Genomic DNA, 19,582 nt, shown 5'->3' on the forward strand with positions numbered 1-19,582 from the left:
AACTTGCCATCCTAAAAAAGAATGACAAAGAACATTTGGAATAGTGAAAGATAATCACATTTTGCATATTTTTTCTTCGTGCACCTTGCAGATAGTACCCAAGGGCCCACACTGAGAGCAGATTACCTTTTGAGTGTTGAATAGGGAAATTCTGATATTATAGGTAGGCTTTAGTTATCCTTTTCATTCATACAACAAAAATACATCGGGACATCTATGACATGCCATATACACTTTGAATTACAAAAATGAATACAGCAAGGTCTAATGATAGAGAGAACAAGTACAATACAATGGATAAAGCACATTGTGTTATCGAACAATGCAAGCTCCAGGAGGGCAGGGACCATAATTGCCATTCCTGATTCTATTCCTAACACTTAACGCAGTGCCTGCCATATAATAGTTGCTTATTGAATATGTGTTGAATGATGTGCATATCAAATGCTCAGTGTGCTCTGATAACATGGAAACAGGGCACATAATCAAATGAGATCAGAAAGAGAGGAATGTCCAGTTGAGTTTGGAGACCATATCTGGAGTGGCACTATTCTGCCTGGTTGGTGTGACCTTCTGCAGCAGTGCTCAGCTGCTTCCTATGTGAATGGAGATGTTGGATGAGTTAGACAATTAAAAAAAAGTTTCAGAAGGCAAAATATGCAGGACCAGGAGGGCAGAGAAGAGAGCGATTGAAGTAATGAGCGTGAAGTCTAGGATCCATAGGGAAGGGAATAAAGCTCAAGGAGAATAAAAACGGAGGGATCAAAGGATTAGGGACTCAGTGAGGCTTAAAGACTAGAGAGTGTGGCCAAGAGTGATGAATCAGGACAAACAGTGGGATACTGATGTTTAAGGATAGATCCTGACATTTAAGGTTTCTGAGATGGAGCACTGCAGGGTGATTTAAATTTCCAGTGGGGACAGTGAAGTGGAGTCATTTAAGTAGAGAAGATTAAAGCAGTCTGTAACGCTTGGGTGGTGGGTGGACCATCTTATTAGATCCTGAAATTGTTCAGGACAATGGCCAGGGTCTCTGCGAGGAAGAAAGGCCTGAGGCCAAAGGACTCAGTGCAGCAGCTGACAGGGAAACCAGTAAGTGACAGTAACAGAGAGCCATAGCTCAGACGGGATGAGCCTCTAAGGCGAGCGTTAGCCTAGAATCCTCACAGAGAGCAGAGCCAGGCAAGGGCTTGCAGGCAGTTAGCTGATTTGGGGAAGCTCTCGTAGGGAACAGAAAGGAGGGAATAAGGACACAGAAACAGGGAGGGAGGGAAAGCCAATGCGAGGATATGCTCTTGAGTGACCGCCACTGTGGGTAAACTTCTGAGAGGCCATGTAGAATGCACCTCCGAATTTATCCACTGCCTTCTTCTCCCATACGTTGAGAGTTGCCTTGTGGGGCTTGAACTCCCTCTCACCCAGGCTGTACTGGCCTGAGTGCCGGACCACTTCCCGCAGATGTTCTAGTACATGGTCTCAGAGAAGCCCCAAAAGATAACAAAATGCAGCTGAGCCAACCTGCCTTCAGGTTGACACCTGCCTGAAGCTGGTTGTCACAGCAGTGGCTGGAGTAAAGGCTGGGGTGAGAGAACGTGAGATGGGGCCCAGGAGGTGTCTGCACGATGGGCAAGGAAATCATCGCCTGTAAGCAGGAGCTGCCAGCGATCAGAAAGCCTGTTTAGGCATGGGACCAAGGAAGGGTACCTCGGGGAGATGGGTTAGTGACCACAGTCCAGCAGTCTTCTGCAGCTGTGATCCATGACTCCAAAAGAATGTGGATGAAAAGTCATCTTGTGCCTGAGCAAGGCTCATCTCCAAGGCAATGGTCCAGCGGGAAGATTCATGTTCACCTGGGTTTCCAGATGACTCTCAGAACTGAGCAGGTTTAACAAGGTCTAGAACTCTCATCAAGACAAGGCTGATTGTGAAACAAAACTGTGGCCTAGTCAATGGTATCAACATATTAGTAAGAACAGCATTTGAGCTCACAGGAGAGGTCTGGTCTGGATGTGGAAATTAGTGACACTGCATGTGTGTGCATGTGTGTGTGTGTGAGATAGTTGTGAGGAGAAACTAGAAGCAGAAAAGAAGGCCTTGAACTTGGTCTTGAAAAACTCTGACTTATAAAGACATAATTTATCTGAGTCACCTTGAAATTCTATTTCAGAAGACAAATGAACAAATTAGCATTCTACTTAAGATATAACTCTCTTGGCAGTTTGTTCAGTTAAGCACCCCTGAGCCTAAACAACTCTGGGTTTATTAATAAATAAAAGCTATGGGACCTCTAGAGTAAAGGGTCACACCCTGGAACTCAGTGATCACATGAAAGAACTGATGCCCTGGGAGGCCCTACCTTGGCATCCCCAGCTCACCTCTTCCTCAGATATTTTAAAATTACTTTTCTGATTTCGACGTTTGACTTCTGTGACATGTCATTGGACAGAAGTAAAATTATGTCTGTGCATTTGCTATCTACTGCTGCATAACAAATTACCCCCAAACTTAAAACGCCCCACATTTGTTCCCTCCCAGCTTCTGTGGGTCAGGAATCTGGGCAGCCTCAGCTAGGGCCTGCACTGCAGGGTTTCCCACAGCCAGCCATCAAGGTGCCAGCTGGGCAGCAGTACTCTCAAAGCTCAGCCAGGTGAGGGTCTGTTTCCAAGGTCACAGGGTTGTGGGCAGGATTCAATTCCTTTCAGGCTGTTGAACTGAGGGTCTCAGTTCCTTTCTTGCTGTTGTCCAGAAGCCACCTTTGGCTCCGTGTCCCATGGGTCTCTCCAACATGGCAGCTTGCTTCATCAAAGCCAGCGAGGGAGAGAGCCTGTTAGCAAAAAGGAAGTTGCAATCTTTTGAAACTTAGTGACAGAAGCGGCAACCTTTGCGAAATTCTATTGGTGAGAAGCAGGCCACTGGGCAAGGCCACGCTCAGCAGGAGGGATTCCACCAGCAAGGGCATACCAGGAGACCACTGGGAACAACTTCCTAATGCACCCTGCATCATCATAATGGGGACCACGGCTCAATCGGGATACAAGGTGGGCTGCTGTCAACAATGAGGTCCAAATATAGTGGCCTAAATGGGATGGCAGCTTGGTCCTCTGTCGTGACAGACCAGAGGTCATCACGGTGGAGAGGTGGCTGCGCTCCATGCGATTTTCCAGGAACTCAGCTTTCTTTTATCTCACTGCTCAGCTCTCCTCCAGGGTGCAGTTCTAGCCCCCATGGTCAAAGGTGTTTTATCACTTCATCTTCAGTCCAATCCCTGGGAAGGAAAAAAAGGAAATCCTAAGTCTGGCAAATTCATTTTGAGGCTGTGATGCAGCAGGGAATTTTCACAGATTACTTCTGTTGGAGCTTATTGGTGGGACCTTCAGCATGTGGCCACTTACAGCTGCAAGGAGGCTTGGAAATGCAGCCCTTACTGGGTGGCCATGTGCCCTGTCACAACCTGAAAAGTTTCCTATTAAAGGGAAAGGAGACAATGGATATTGGGAAACAATAAGCAGTCTCTGCCATAGCGGGCAAGGATGAATGGGGAGCTGAACATTTGATTTATTACTTCTAGGTCCTGCAACAGATGTTTATTTCTCTCAACTGTACCTTCTCTTTATAACTCTGAAGGCCACTGTATGCTGGCATGCATGATCACCAATCCTAGATGAGCAATTTTCTGCCCGATCGAAGAATTAATTCAAGTCCAAATGAGGGTCTGTCAAGTGAGGTCATTTCCCAAACTAAAGGAAATATGAAGCATAGTATAGATTACATCAACATTGTATAACTGTACTTCTTATTAAAACATCTTAAATGTTAAAATCCCAACTTATAAATATTAATATTATTGGATCTCTGCTAATATCACTGAAGAATTCTTAACTCTTAATAGATTTCATCACCAGATTCTATTAAATCAAGAGGTCCTCTAGTGCATTTAATTTTTTTTTAAGATTAATTTATTTTAAAAAGTTTTTCTCTGGGTTCCCCTACTGACATAAACAAACTGGTGCCTGATAAATTCTATTAGAAATGTAACTTAGAGGGCTCCAAAGAACCGGTTAAGTTTTTTTTTTTTTTTTCATGGGCAGGCACCGGGAAACGAACCTGGGTCTTCGGGCACGGCAGGCAAGCACTCTTACCTGCTGAGCCACCGTGGCCCAGAACCGGTTAAGTTTTGATTTCTACATAGTCAGTGCCCAGAGATGCTCCAGATATTGGGAGTGGACTAACCCCTATTGGCAAGAGAAGGCATGGAATAATCTCCATTTTTTGAATTTCTCTAACATGCCGTGTTGTCTCAGTAGCACACATAATTTACAGCGTGCAATTTCTTCTCTGTTGTCAGTAACAAAGTCTCCAGTCTTTTCTAGGAGGTTTCAGGGACATACTTTAAAACACCCTTATATTGTGTTATTTGATAATGCCTGTTTAGGTAAGTCTATGACTGCAAAATTTCCACTGACTTTATCAATCTTGAAAACTGTCAGGAGAGTTACAGAAGTGGTGCATCTGAGGAGCAAATAGAATCTGCCAGAAAGTTAAGATGAGTCCCTGGGACGCATTTTCCAATCCTACAACCACCCTTTGCTTTAAGTGGTCGTCCCAGTCTGATGGCAGTGTGTCAGAGGTATTAAGAAAATTCGAATGCATCTGTTGTCTTTCACCTAGTTATTGACAATTCATAATTACATTTAAGCTTTTTTTTTCTTCTTTTAATAAAAAAAGAAAAATGCAGTTTGTTTGGTATGACTTCCTTTCTTCTTCTACCTTCTAGTATAAGGAATCTCAATGTGAATGTTGAGGAACCATTTTGGGAGTTCCTTGAAATTCTTGAAATTGTATGTAAAATTTGTGTGTATAAATATGGACTCTTAAAAAGATCTTCCACAGTAAAAAGATTAAGAATAATTATTTCAATGAATGGAAGACATGGTAGTGACATAAAATCTTAAAAAAAGAAAGGAAGAAATGACAGTAACTGCCATTTATTGAGTAATTCCAATGTGTCAGGTATTATGTTAAATGCCTTACATAAAATAGAGCATCTCATTCTCACAACAACCCTATGAAGTATGAAATAATATTAACATTTAATAGAAAAAGAGAAAGCAAGGCAATTTCATATAAATAGGGAATTGGGCAGCACAGATAGGTTGGAGTGGAGTAAAATTATATGGCTGCAGTTAAGTCAAGAGAAAACAGAAGCTCATATAAATTCAATGTCACCTGGCTAATAAATAATAGAGTCCAGATTTGAATTCGGAACAGTCTCATTCTGAAGCCTATGATCCTAATTCCAAGGAGTCCTAACTTAATGCTGCATTAAGGGACACAGGCAGAATCTGCCTTAAGTTGATGAGTAATATCTAAACCAAGAGGAAGATTTCAAACCAATGGTAAAGGTTTTGAATTCATTTGGGGGAGTTTTGGAGATGGCAGTTTTTTGTTTATCTGTCCCTTTTTATTCATCCACTCATCCATATTCACATATCCATATACCATATAAAATTTCCTGAGCACCTATTGTGCGCTAATCACAGTTCTAAAAGTTGGGTAATCTGATGATCAAAAGGCATGTTCTGGCCTCTTACCTTTCTCACCTCTGTCTTTGTGAGAGTGCCGGCATATCTTCTCACATTAGCTCCTTCAGCATCTGGTTCTTTCTAACCCCTTTATTCCACAGTGGCTCAAAACCACTCAGTGGCACCAAGCAGAACCTCCCCCACGCCCCAATCTCTAGTGTTTTCATCCCCCAAGCCCCAACCTCTAGTGTCATCCCCCACACCCCAACCTCTAATGTCTTCATTCCCCATGCCCCAACCTCTGGTGTCCTCATCTCTTTCTCCCAAGTATTTATGCACAGTCCTTTCCCCCCCTCCTTCATCCAGCATCCTGGTGTCCCAATGCACAGGGACATCAAAACACACAATGGATATCTGTTTGAGGGTGAGGAGATGAACACATACCTACTCTCCATTTAGAGACTCCCCATCTCAGCTACACATATGCACGGACTAAGGTCGAGTATATGAGTGAGCATGTTGACAGGGGTTATCTCTATGTAGTGGGATGACAGGTAATCTCTCAAATTTCTTTCTTCTTACCTCAACAGAAATAGTTTTCTATTTGTGTAATACCATAGGTTTTGAAAAATAGAGAAATCATATTCTCCCATCAGCTGTCCTCACTGCCCAGGCTGAGGTCCTCCTTGGGACAGTGACCCCTGGGTGCTAAGCGCTGATGCTGAACACCCCATTCTTCATTTCTGCTCAGCTCCTGCTCTGCGCTGAATCGCAAATTATCCTGCCCCGGGAAAGACGGAAACCACTTAACGCGGAAGTGATCACTGCGAGCGCAGGCGGCATTGAAGAGCGCGTGAAAAGAGAACGGTAGCAGGGCCGCAATCAGAGTGAAAGGAACGCCACTTCTCATCGGCAGTGACGCCATCGCCCGTCACACGGAAACCATGGCAATGGGTTAACGATGAGAACCGGGTAATGGCACGAATGCTGCAACCCGGAGGAGAGCGGAGCAGTGGAAAGGCAGCTGAAAGAATGGTGTCACCCAGGGCAAGTGTGAAACACTGGACCCCCGAATAACTAAAGCTGAGCCCCAAGGGAACAGGCAGAGGGTGACCTGGGCGCTTCTCACCCGCCCGCCAGCTGCCAGCCCAGGCTGACCGGGAAGGAGAGCATTGGAGACGCGCGGCTCAGACCCTTCACCGCGGCACCTACAGCAGCCGCCGCTCACCTTCAGACGCCCGCCACGTCCCCTCGCGTGTGGCACCGCGCCCTTCATCGATTATTTCTCCCGCTTCCCAGCAAACAGCGACCCCAGCCCTGAACGGGGCTGTACCCACGGGACGTGCCACCGCCAGGCCGCCCCCGCCCCGCCTCCGGCTGTGCGCGCAGCCCCAGAAGCCGCAGCCCTCGGCCTCCTGACCTTCCTGGAACTTGCCTCAGCCTCCCAGAGCCTCCTCTGACCAAGGTTCTGTTTCCTCAGGGCCGGTTTTCCTCCTGGGTGAATGTTCTCTGCGCCTGGAGCACCAGGAAAGTCTCCCCAGTTCTTCAAACGCTTCTGCCGCCAGCTAACGTGGGCCTAAAAGTCCATAACTTAAGTTATTCCCGTCCTTTGACCATGGTTAAAACCCAGTTAGCGCCACAAGTACAAAAAGGTGAGGGAAGGCAGTAGCGCTCTCTTCTTTTCAATTCAGGGCTGCCCGCTCTGCCTCTTACAGGCAGCCCTCCCGCTTCCTCAGCCCTCAGAGACGCCCATCCTAGTGCCTATTGCTGCCCTGCGCATGGGCTTCTCTGCTCTAGCGAGTCCCAGGTTGGAGCGATTTGCCTCCCCGGGGACAGGGAGACTTGTTTGGTTGTCACAACTCAGAGGATGTTACCAGCATCGAATGGGCGGAGGCCAAGGGTCCTGCTAAACCCTCCTATTGTGCCCAGGACAGCCCCGCACAAAGAAGCACCCACCCTAGTGCCAGCAGTGCTGCTGTTGAGGAACCCTGCTCTTCAGTGGGTGTCACGCCTGCGTTTTCAGCTGTATTAATACCACTCTAAAGAGAAAAAAGAACCACAATACACATTTTGCCCTAAAGTAGGGGTAAGTATTAAGTCTTATCAGTTAATTGAATTTAGTGTGGACTGTTTTATGATCTTAATAGATCCTTTCGTGATCGCAGTTTTAATGGGAAGAAGGTGGACAGACAGACTCTTGGACACTGGTGGGGACAGGGTGGGTGCACATGGCTGGAAATAATTAAAAATGGAAACTCCAGGGGCAAATTTCGCCTTCCCTGGAGTAGATGCTGAAGGGTTATTCTCTGATCATTGTTTCTTGTCCTAATGAGATTGGTTGTTAATCAGAATGTACATCAAAATTCTCTGGGGAACATTTTCAAAGTAGACACAACCGGGTCATGTTCCCTGAAACATGTTTGGGGCTGGACCTGACATGCGTGTTTGAGAAACTTGGCAGGTGACTCCTCACGTGCTCCTGAGCTGAAGCCGGTGGCTGGACCACCAGCCAGCGCGGCTACCCGGCCACATGTTCCTTCCCAAACATGGAATTACCACTCTAAAAGAACTGATTTTTTTTTTTTTTTTTTTTTTTTTGGTGAGTGGCCTATAAATAAACATAGAAAGGACACTTCTGCCTGGGCTTGAATCCTTTTATCTTGAGAAATAATAACCCCCAGGGCCATCTCAGCTAAGTTTCCCTGTGAGGCCCTGGGACAGAGGTGGCCTTACCTGAAATGCAGTTTCTATGCTGACCTGTTACTGAGTCCTGAACACTGGAAACACATGAAAGGAAAAACTGCTACTCTGTGCTCTGGGTAGCTTTTCATTATGTTGAGAATCATAGTTTTTTGACACAACTCACTTGCTCTTTAAAAAAATGTATTCTTTATTTTATTTGCTCACTCGTTTGTCACTCAGCCAACAGCAGCATTTGAGGCTGTTTACTCTGTCCATAAAATTAAGCCCTGTGTAATTGAGATGGCGCTATGACAAAAATAGCTCACTTGGGGAGTTACAGTCTATTTAGGAGCACAAAACAAAAGAAGAACCCTGTAAAGATTGTAAAACAGATAAATTAAAGGATAAAATACTCCGGACCATGCCCAACAAGTCTTTTATCTCTGTTTGGGTCTCATTCATCCATCTTGTTACAAATCCAAATTCAAATTCTCTTCTTTGTTTCCCAGGCTGCCATGACAAATGTCACACAATGGGTTGGCTTAAACAAAGGGAATTTATCGATTACCAGTTTTGAGGCTGAACGATGTCTCCAACCAAGAGTCAGCAAGGTTTGCTTTTTCCCAGAGTTTGTAGCGTTTTAGAATTGGCTGCTGGCAATCTTTGGGGTTTCTTGGTTTGTATCTACCTCCCATCATAAAGCAATGTCTTCTCCTTTCATCTGTATTTCCAGTTTCTCCCTGTCGCCTTCTACAACTTCTGGCTTCTGATTTCTTCTCTGTATAGGGTCTCTAGTGATCTGGATTAAGACCCAAACTCATTTAGTTGGGCCACACCTTAACTAAAAATAACGTCTTCAAGAGATCCTGTTTACAATGGGTTCACATCTACGGAAATGTGGGTTAAGAACATGTCTATATTGGGTTGTATAAATCAACCCACCACATTCTGTAAGTCTGTAATGTTCTCAGTGTGTAACCTGAGTATTTTAGTGCATCCCGTGACAGAACCATGGTCCAAAAGGAGATGTCAGTACCTGAGTCAGTCATGAAACAGACAGGACATAGTCCTTCAGTTTTTATTTTTATTTTTTCAGTTTTAAAAACTTTTTATTTGCATATTTAAAAAATTGTGTGTTCCAATAATTATTAAAATTCTTTGAACAGCAACAGCAAAGCGGCACTCTAATTAAACCGCATTTTGCAGCCTGTAGGCGTCTTGGACCCACTTTGCTTTGCCTCTAGCTTCACTGTCGCTCCACCCAGCTTCTTCATTCACCAACATGCAAGGTCTTTTCCTCCCCTGCCATCCAGATAGGTGTCTGGGGGTGGCAGGCGCCGCCTTCCTTGTTAGTAGTTCTCGGTTCTTTAATGTGAAAAGGGGCAGCACCGTCATTTGAACTTGATCCAACCTCTCTGCATCTTACGAAGTTAGCAGGGAAAAGAAGTAAAATCAAAGGCAATGCTTGTGGAATGTGCCGTGCATATGGGCGGTGCTTCTCCTGTTCAAGCGCTCGTTTGAAAGGTAGTGGATTTTTCTCTTGCGTTTGCCTTCTTCAATTTTGACTTACGGAATTTCTCCACCTCAGCCATAACAGGCTTGTCAGACGTGGTTGTAGAGGAAAGCGCACAAGGCGTGCGAGCAAAATGGGTGTGCTCTGCGCAGTGGCCAGCTCCGAGTAGGACGTAGTCCTTTAATCACAGTCCACCCACTGGGGATGTTTGGAAGGAATTGGTTCTCCTGCCTCAGATGCGTGCGCGGTTGTGATCCTAAGCAGCAGCGCATCCACCAAATCCTGCCCTACCTGCCCAGTCCTGTGTTGCTCAGTCGGAGTGTCTTGGCTCCCTCTTTGTTTCCCTCCTTTGTTCATTCAGAAAGTGTTGATTAGGTGCAGGTACCTATCAGGCGCTGTCCTTGGTGCCCAGATACAGAAGTGGCAAAGGAAGCAGAGGTCCAGCCCACACACTAGCTCTGCTGGCCCTGGGCCTTGTGTCCTGCTAAGTCTGTCTGTGGAGCAGGGAGCCTGAAACCATTTCTGACTGCTGCAGCTTTCCTCACACCCTTAGGTGCTGGCTGGAATCCTGCCGTGAAGGGAATGGAAGCCCTAGACTGTGTGGCCTGGGCACTGGCTACCTTGCCTCTTGATGAACTGGACTTCTGCTGATGAGGACATTTGCCTGTATCACATGCGAGTTTGGACTTTCCTTCTGGGCCTCTGCACGGGGGACCCCATCTCCATTTGCCAGATGATCTTCCCCCAGTTTGAGTTTTGTCTGGTCGTGGCTTCTCCCACCAACTTGTCACTGTTCTCGAGGTGCCAGCTGTGACTGATCCTACGTAAATACCAACAGAAGGAGAGAACTAAGTCCCCTGTGCTTTCCAAGTCATAATCAGGGACATTTTATTCAATATTCCCTTAAAACTTCTTGCTTGAGGTATGTCAAAATTAATGCCAGGAGTCTTTTAAACAGGGCTGCAAGGTTAATATAGACCTGGTGCATTCATGGAGTTAAGTGACAGCTAAGGGAGTTTCCCACCAAATATTAGCATCTAGAGCCATAATTTGCAAAAACTGTGTAATGGGAAGTGCTCTTCCAAGACTTATCAGTTTACTCTTTCTTTGCAGTCATGCTGCCAATGCAAGGATGATGCTGGTGACAGGCAAAGCCAGCTTCTTTTGGAAACTTCAATCCAAGGGTTCCTGTTAATCTGTCCCTCTTTATTCCCCTCCCCCACACCACTCCATCCTAGCAGGAGTTTAGGCTTGGAGCTGTGCGGCACATATGTGCTGCTCTGACTGGGGCTGAGCCTTTGCTTTGGAACCAGTAAGGCTGTCTTGCAAGCACAGGGAAAGGCCCTCCCTCTCCAGCCTCCTCTAAATCCAGAGCCCCCTCCAGCACTGAGGAGAAAGGCAGTGCAAGCCCACAGCACGGTATGGAGGTGTTTCTTCAGAGTCAGCACTCCAGCAACCACCCTGCCCCGCCAAACACACCATCAGCAAAGGGTTGGTCTCTCCTTTCCTTAAGAAATGGGGCTTTGAACCTGCTGTTTCCCAGCCCAAGGAATTCCAGTGGAAAGTTGCAATGGAAATTGCTGTGACCAACACAGTAGGATATAAATAACATTTTAAAATCACCAAGCCATGTCTTCACCTACTCTCTTGCTACTGCTTCTGATCCCCACGGTCAAACCCCCTGCCAGATGCAAAGACTCTGAAGCCGCCAGCTGATGACTGACGTTTCCTTCCCCACTGCGGAAGGCCACTACAAAGACTCGAGGTGCTTTTAAAGAAATTTTACATCATCACATCCCTCAAACTTCCAAAGAATAGTCCATAAAGTTGTGTAATGCTTTGTATACCTAAACATTTACCAAAAGGATTAAATGCCTGCCCAGTGATGATTTTCTTCCATAACATTCAAAGGTCTGCATTTCTGTACCCATTTCACTGATGGGGAAACTGACTCTCTAGGGGATGAGTTGCCCAGATTCATTCAAAGGTCATTCCTCTATTGGTAAAGTGGGGTTCTGGGTGGAAAATTAAACACTGGATTTACCAGCAGGGATGTGAGGGAAATGTAATGCATGGCATAAGACGTGGTGTTAGCATTCTCGCCTTGAGTGTGCAGGAGTAAGCTTCAGCAGTGTCTGTGTGAGGGGCCTGCAGAAGCCAGACTTTCCCTCTTAAACTATGATTTCCCCTCTCGAAAGGATGCTCCTGGTGTTACGATTCCTAGAAGACGGGCCACCTAGTTTCTCTCCGTTGCATCGCATAGAAAAGACGAAGGACTCAGAACCTGGAATGTGAAGTTGTAGCCACCATGTGGTGTGGAATGAGGCACTGATCTCATTCCCTGGACCGCGTGGCTTCGCTCTACCAGAGTGGGTAGGGTCCCGACAGTGTTAGTGATTGATTCAAATACTAACTCTGCTACTCACCAGCTACGTGATTTAGGGTAAGTGTCTTACTTTCTGTGTGTCACAGTTTCCCTGACTTTAAGTGGGGAGAGCTTAAGGTCACAGGGTCGTTGTTAAATCAGGCCAATGTGCTGAGTTGATACATGCTAGCACCAGTGTAAACACTCCATAATGAGGGATGTTATTATTAGTTAGGATTGTGTGTCTGCTTGGAGTCATGAGCTAATGAAACAACAGCCCATCTGCTCTAGCAGCTTTTGAAATTTCTTTTTCTTTAATGATGGTTGTTTCAAACCACATAGAAACAACTCCCTGCCATGTTTGAAAGGGAATACTGAATGAATGTCAACATAGCTGACAAAGCTTTTTCATATTTCTCAATAACAGAATATGAATCAAACTACCACGCAGTCTGGGTTGCCAGTTACATGCACAATCATTCTCTAAGAGATTGGATTTTGAATTTACCTTGGCCAGTTTGAGTGCCTTGTCTTGACCTGATCTAAGAGTGGCTGATGTCCCTCCAAAACACAGATGCAGCAAGTCCCAAAACTTCAAAGAGGGAAAGGAACCGAGTGCAGATGAGAGGGACACTATACCAAGAGGAAAACAAGTGGTAAGAACCTTCCTTGGAGATCCAAGATGGCGTCTTAGTAAGGTACATGCGTCTTAGTTCCTCCGACTCCAAATCAACTAATAGGTGAACAGAAACAGTACAGAACAGCTCCCGGGGCTACAGCAGGGAATGGACACACAGCGTAACCCAGTCTGGGCTGGTTAGTCTGACTGCGAAACTCGGCTGCGGTGAGTGAGATCCCCGAGCGGCGGGCGATTTCCCGAGCAGCTGCAGCTGCGGCGGTCCGAGCTAATCCCTCCCTCCTTCTGGGGCTGGCTGAGGGACGCGGAGAGACAAGCTACCCAGCCAAGGCGGCCGGCGCCACACTTTTGCGGGCGGCTTCGAGTCTCGGCTTCGAGTCCGCGACTACGAGTCTCGCATCAGAGGGCTATCCAAAGTCTGGGCTGGCAAGTCTGATTGCGAGACTTGGCTGCGGCGAGACCCCCGAGCAGCCGCAGCTGCGGCGGTCCGAGCTAATCCCTCCCTCCTTCCCGGGCTGGCTGAGAGACTCGGAGAGACAAGCTTCCCAGCCAAGGCGGCCGGCGCCACACTTTTGCGGGCGGCTTCGAGTCTCGGCTTCGAGTCCGCAGCTACGAGTCTCGGATCAGAGGGCTATACAAAGTCTGGGCTGGCAAGTCTGACTGCGACTCTTGGCTGCGGCGAGACCCCCGAGCAGCGCGTGATTTGCCGAGCAGCCGCAGCTGCGGCGGTCCGAGCTAATCCCTCCCTCCTTCCCGGGCCGGCTGAGAGTATCGGAGAAGCAAGTTTCCCAAGCCGAGGCAGGCGGCGCCCTTCTTCTGCGGGCGGCTTCGAGTCTCGGCTTTGAGTCCGTGGCTACGAATCTCAGATCAGAGGGCTATCCAAAGTCTGGGCTGGCTAGACTGACTGCGAGACTTGGCTGCGGTGAGACCCCCGAGCGGCGCGTGATTTCCCGATCAGCGGCAGCTGCGGTGGTCCGAGCTACTCCCTCCCTCCTTTCCGGGCCGGCTGAGAGTATTGGAGAAGCAAGTTTCCCAAGCCGAGGCAGGCGGCACCCCTCTTTTGCGGGCGGCTTCGGGTCTCTGCTTCGAGTCCGCGGATACGAGTCTCGGATAGGAGGGCTATCCAAGCAGCGGTAGCCCCCCCCCCACGGGAGGCTTCCTGGTCCGGTGGGGAATCCCCCAGGCCCGCTGCGGCCCGCAACCAGCCACAGGGTCCCCTCAAGCCGCGGCAGCTGACGCCCCCACCACGCGCGGCCCCTGAACCAACGGAGAGAATTGGATCCGAAATCCCCAGGCCACGGAGATCGGTGACTGGGGGAGACCCATTCCAAACACTTGAGACAAACGTGTGCCACGTGCGCCACATACTGGGCAAGATAAGAAAAACAGATCCCAGAGATTTCACAGAAAAATATTACAACCTTGCTGGGTCCAACACCAAGAGAAATCTGAATAAATGCCCAGATGCCAGCAGCAGAAGATAACTGTCCACGCTCAAAAGATTGAGAATATGGCTCAGTCAAAGGAACAAACCAATAGCTCAAATGAGACACAAGAGCTGAGACAACTAATGCTGAATATACGAACAGAAATGGAAAACCTCTTCAAAAATGAAATTGATAAATTGAGGGAGGACATGAAGAGGACATGGGCTGAACATAAAGAAGAAATAGAAAAACTGAAAAAACAAATCGCAGAACTTATGGAAGTGAAGGATAAAGTAGCAAACATAGAAAAAATAATGGATAGCTACAATGATAGATTTAAAGAGACAGAAGATAGAATTAGTGAATTGGAGGATGGAACATCTGAATTCCAAAAAGAAACAGAAACTATAGGGAAAAGAATGGAAAAATTTGAACAGGGTATCAGGGAACTCAAGGACAATATGAACCGCACAAATATACATGTTGTGGGTGTCCCAGAAGGAGAAGAGAAGGGAAAAGGAGGAGAAAAACTAATGGAAGAAATTATCACTGAAAATTTCCCAACTCTTATGAAAGACCTAAAATTACAGATCCAAGAAGTGCAGTGCACCCCAAAGAGATTAGACCCAAATAGGCGTTCTCCAAGACACTTACTAGTTAGAATGTCAGAGGTCAAAGAGAAAGAGAAGATCTTGAAAGCAGCAAGAGAAAAACAATCCATTACATACAAGGGAAACCCAATAAGACTTTGTGTAGATTTCTCAGCAGAAACCATGGAAGCTAGAAGACAGTGGGATGATATATTTAAAATACTAAAAGAGAAAAACTGCCAACCAAGACTCCTATATCCAGCAAAATTATCCTTCAAAAATGAGGGAGAAATTAAAACATTCTCAGACAAAAAGTCACTGAAAGAATTTGTGACCAAGAGACCAGCTCTGCAAGAAATACTAAAGGGAGCACTAGAGTCAGATACAAAAAGACAGAAGAGAGAGATATGGAAAAGAGTGTAGAAAGAAGGAAAATCAGATATGATATATATAATACAAAAGGCAAAATGGTAGAGGAAAATATTATCCAAACAGTAATAACACTAAATGTCAATGGACTGAATTCCCCAATCAAAAGACATAGATTGGCAGAATGGATTAAAAAACAGGATCCTTCTATATGCTGTCTACAGGAAACACATCTTAGACCCAAAGATAAACATAGGTTGAAAGTGAAAGGTTGGGAAAAGATATTTCATGCAAATAACAACCAGAAAAGAGCAGGAGTGGCTATACTAATATCCAACAAATTAGACTTCAAATGTAAAACAGTTAAAAGAGACAAAGAAGGACACTATATATTAATAAAAGGAACAATTAAACAAGAAGACATAACAATCATAAATATTTACGCACCGAATCAGAATGCCCCAAAATACGTGAGGAATATACTGCAAACACTGAAAAGGGAAATAGACTCATATACCATAATAGTTGGAGACTTCAACTGACCACTCTCATCAATGGACAGAACATCTAGACAGAGGATCAACAAAGAAATAGAGAATCTGAATATTACTATAAATGAACTAGACTTAATAGACATTTATAGGACATTACATCCCACAACAGCAGGATACACCTTTTTTTCAAGTGCTCATGGATCATTCTCAAAGATAGACCATATGCTGGGTCACAAAGCAAGTCTTAACAAATTTAAAAAGATTGAAATCTTACACAACACTTTCTCGGACCATAAAGGAATGATGTTGGAAATCAATAATAGGCAGAGTGCCAGAAAATTCACAAATACGTGGAGGCTCAACAACACACTCCTAAACAACGACTGGGTCAAAGAAGAAATTGCTAGAGAAATTAGCAAATACCTCGAGGCGAATGAAAATGAAAACACAACATATCAAAACTTATGGGATGCAGCAAAGGCAGTGCTAAGAGGGAAATTTATTGCTCTAAATGCCTATATCAGAAAAGAAGAAAAGGCAAAAATTCAGGAATTAACTATCCATTTGGAAGAACTGGAGAAAGAACAGCAAGCTAACCCCAAAGCAAGCAAAAGGAAAGAAATAACAAAGATTAGAGCACAAATAAATGAAATTGAAAACATGAAAACAATAGAGAAAATCAATAAGGCCAGAAGTTGGTTCTATGAGAAAATCAATAAGATTGATGGGCCCTTAGCAAGATTGACAAAAAGAAGAAGAGAGAGGATGCAAATTAATAAGATCAGAAATGGAAGAGGAGACATAACTACTGACCTCACAGAAATAAAGGAGGTAATAACAGGATACTATGAACAACCTTACGCTAATAAATACAACAATTTAGAGGAAATGGACGGGTTCCTGGAAAGACATGAACAACCAACTTTGACTCAGGAAGACATAGATGACCTCAACAAACCAATCACAAGTAAAGAAATTGAAGCAGTCATTCAAAAGCTTCCTAAAAAGAAAAGTCCAGGACCAGACGGCTTCACATGTGAATTCTATCAAACATTCCAGAAAGAATTAGTACCAACTCTCCTCAAACTCTTCAAAAAAATCGAAGTGGAGGGAAAACTACCTAATTCATTCTATGACGCCAACATTACCCTCATACCAAAACCAGGCAAAGATATTGCAAGAAAAGAAAACTACAGGCCGATCTCTCTAATGAATATAGATGCAAAAATCCTCAATAAAATTCTAGCAAATCGTATCCAACAACACATTAAAAGAATTATTTATCATGACCAAGTAGGATTCATCCCAGGTATGCAAGGATGGTTCAACATAAGAAAATCAATTAATGTAATACACCATATCAACAAATCAAAGCAGAAAAATCACATGATCATTTCAATTGATGCAGAGAAGGCATTTGACAAGATTCAACATCCTTTCCTGTTGAAAACACTTCAAAGGATAGGAATACAAGGGAACTTCCTTAAAATGATAGAGGGAATATATGAAAAACCCACAGCTAATATCATCCTTAATGGGGAAAAATTGAAAACGTTCCCCCTAAGATCAGGAACAAGACAAGGATGTCCACTATCATCACTATTATTCAACATTGTGTTGGAAGTTCTAGCCAGAGCAATTAGACAAGAAAAAGAAATACAAGGCATCAAAATTGGAAAGGAAGAAGTAAAACTATCACTGTTTGCAGATGATATGATACTATACGTCGAAAACCCGGAAAAATCCACAACAAAACTACTAGAGCTAATAAATGAGTACAGCAAAGTAGCAGGTTACAAGATCAACATTCAAAAATCTGTAGCATTTCTATACACTAGCAATGAACAAGCGGAGGGGGAAATCAAGAAACGAATCCCATTTACAATTGCAACTAAAAGAATAAAATACCTAGGAATAAATTTAACTAAAGAGACAAAAAACCTATATAAAGAAAACTACAAAAAACTGCTAAAAGAAATCACAGAAGACCTAAACAGATGGAAGGGCATACTGTGTTCATGGATTGGAAGACTAAATATAGTTAAGATGTCAATCCTACCTAAACTGATCTACAGATTCAATGCAATACCAATCAAAATCCCAACAACGTATTTTTCAGAAATAGAAAAACCAATAAGCAAATTTATCTGGAAGGGCAGGGTGCCCCGAATTGCTAAAAACATCTTGAGGAAAAAAAACGAAGCTGGAGGTCTTGCACTGCCTGACTTTAAGGCATATTATGAAGCCACAGTGGTCAAAACAGCATGGTATTGGCATAAAGATAGATATATCAACCAATGGAATCGAATAGAGTGCTCAGATATAGACCCTCTCATCTATGGACATTTGATCTTTGATAAGGCAGTCAAGCCAACTCACCTGGGACAGAACAGTCTCTTCAATAAATGGTGCCTAGAGAACTGGATATCCATATGCAAAAGAATGAAAGAAGACCCATATCTCACACCCTACACAAAAGTTAACTCAAAATGGATCAAAGATCTAAACATTAGGTCTAAGACCATAGAACAGTTAGAGGAAAATGTCGGGAGATATCTTATGAATCTTACAATTGGAGGCAGTTTTATGGACCTTAAACCTAAAGCAAGAGCACTGAAGAAGGAAATAAATAAATGGGAACTCCTCAAAATTAAACACTTTTGTGCATCAAAGAACTTCATCAAGAAAGTAGAAAGACAGCCTACACAATGGGAATCAATATTTGGAAACGACATATCAGATAAAGGTCTAGTATCCAGAATTTATAATGAGATTGTTCAACTCAACAACAAAAAGATAGCCAACCCAATTACAAAATGGGAAAAAGACTTGAATAGACACCTCTCAGAGGAGGAAATACAAATGGCCAAAAGGCACATGAAGAGATGCTCAATGTCCCTGGCCATTAGAGAAATGCAAATCAAAACCACAATGAGATATCATCTCACACCCACCAGAATGGCCATTATCAACAAAACAGAAAATGACAAGTGCTGGAGAGGATGCGGTGAAAGAGGCACACTTATCCACTGTTGGTGGGAATGCCAAATGGTGCAACCACTGTGGAAAACAGTTTGGCGGTTCCTCAAAAAGCTGTATATAGAATTGCCATACGACCCAGCAATACCATTGCTGGGAATCTACTCAAAGGAATTAAGGGCAAAAACTCAAACAGACATTTGCACACCAATGTTTATAGCAGCGTTATTTACAATTGCAAAGAGATGGAAACAGCCAAAATGTCCATCAACAGACAAGTGGCTAAACAAACTGTGGTATATACATACGATGGAATATTATGCAGCTTTAAGGCAGGATAAACTTATGAAGCATGTAATAACATGGATGGACCTAGAGGACATTATGCTGAGTGAGTCTAGCCAAAAACTAAAAGACAAATACTGTATGGTCTCAATGATGTGAATCGACACTCGAGAATAAACTTGGAATATGTCATTGGTAACAGAGTTCAGCAGGAGTTAGAAACAGGGTAAGATAATGGGTAATTGGAGCTGATGGAATACAGACTGTGCAATAGGACTAGATACAAAAACTCAAAAATGGACAGCACAATAATACCTAATTGTAAAGTAATCATGTTAAAATACTGAACGAAGCTGCATCCGAGCGATAGGTTCTTGTTTTGTTTTGTTTTGTGTGTTTTGTTCTTATTATTATTACTTTTATTTTTTTTCTCTATATTAACATCCTATATTTTTTTCTGTTATACTGCTAGTTCTTCTAAACCGATGCAAATGTACTAAGAAACGATGATCATGCATCTATGTGATGATGTTAAGAATTACTGATTGCATATGTAGAATGGTATGATGTCTAAAAAAAAAAAAAAAAAAAAAAAATGGTCAGCACAATACTGCCTAACTGTAATGTAATTATGTTGGAACGCTGAATGAAGCTGCATCTGATCTATAGTTTTTTTTTGTTTTTTTTCTTTCTCTTATATATTTTTGTACTTTTTATTT

At 44.0% G+C, this 19,582-nt stretch overlaps 1 long non-coding RNA gene across 1 annotated transcript; it reads right to left on the bottom strand.

Annotated features, from left to right (window-relative positions):
• Positions 1-1,724: 1,724 nt before the first annotated feature.
• On the bottom strand, positions 1,725-6,416 carry LOC143672723 (uncharacterized). The gene is made up of 3 exons (XR_013170001.1): positions 6,105-6,416; positions 3,604-3,737; positions 1,725-3,265 (listed from the first exon to the last, which is right to left on the bottom strand). It is a non-coding gene; the product is annotated as an uncharacterized LOC143672723 (long non-coding RNA).
• Between the last annotated feature and the right edge of the window lie 13,166 nt (positions 6,417-19,582).

Source organism: Tamandua tetradactyla (assembly GCF_023851605.1).
Source record: "Tamandua tetradactyla isolate mTamTet1 chromosome 4 unlocalized genomic scaffold, mTamTet1.pri SUPER_4_unloc_2, whole genome shotgun sequence".
NCBI lineage: Eukaryota > Metazoa > Chordata > Mammalia > Pilosa > Myrmecophagidae > Tamandua > Tamandua tetradactyla.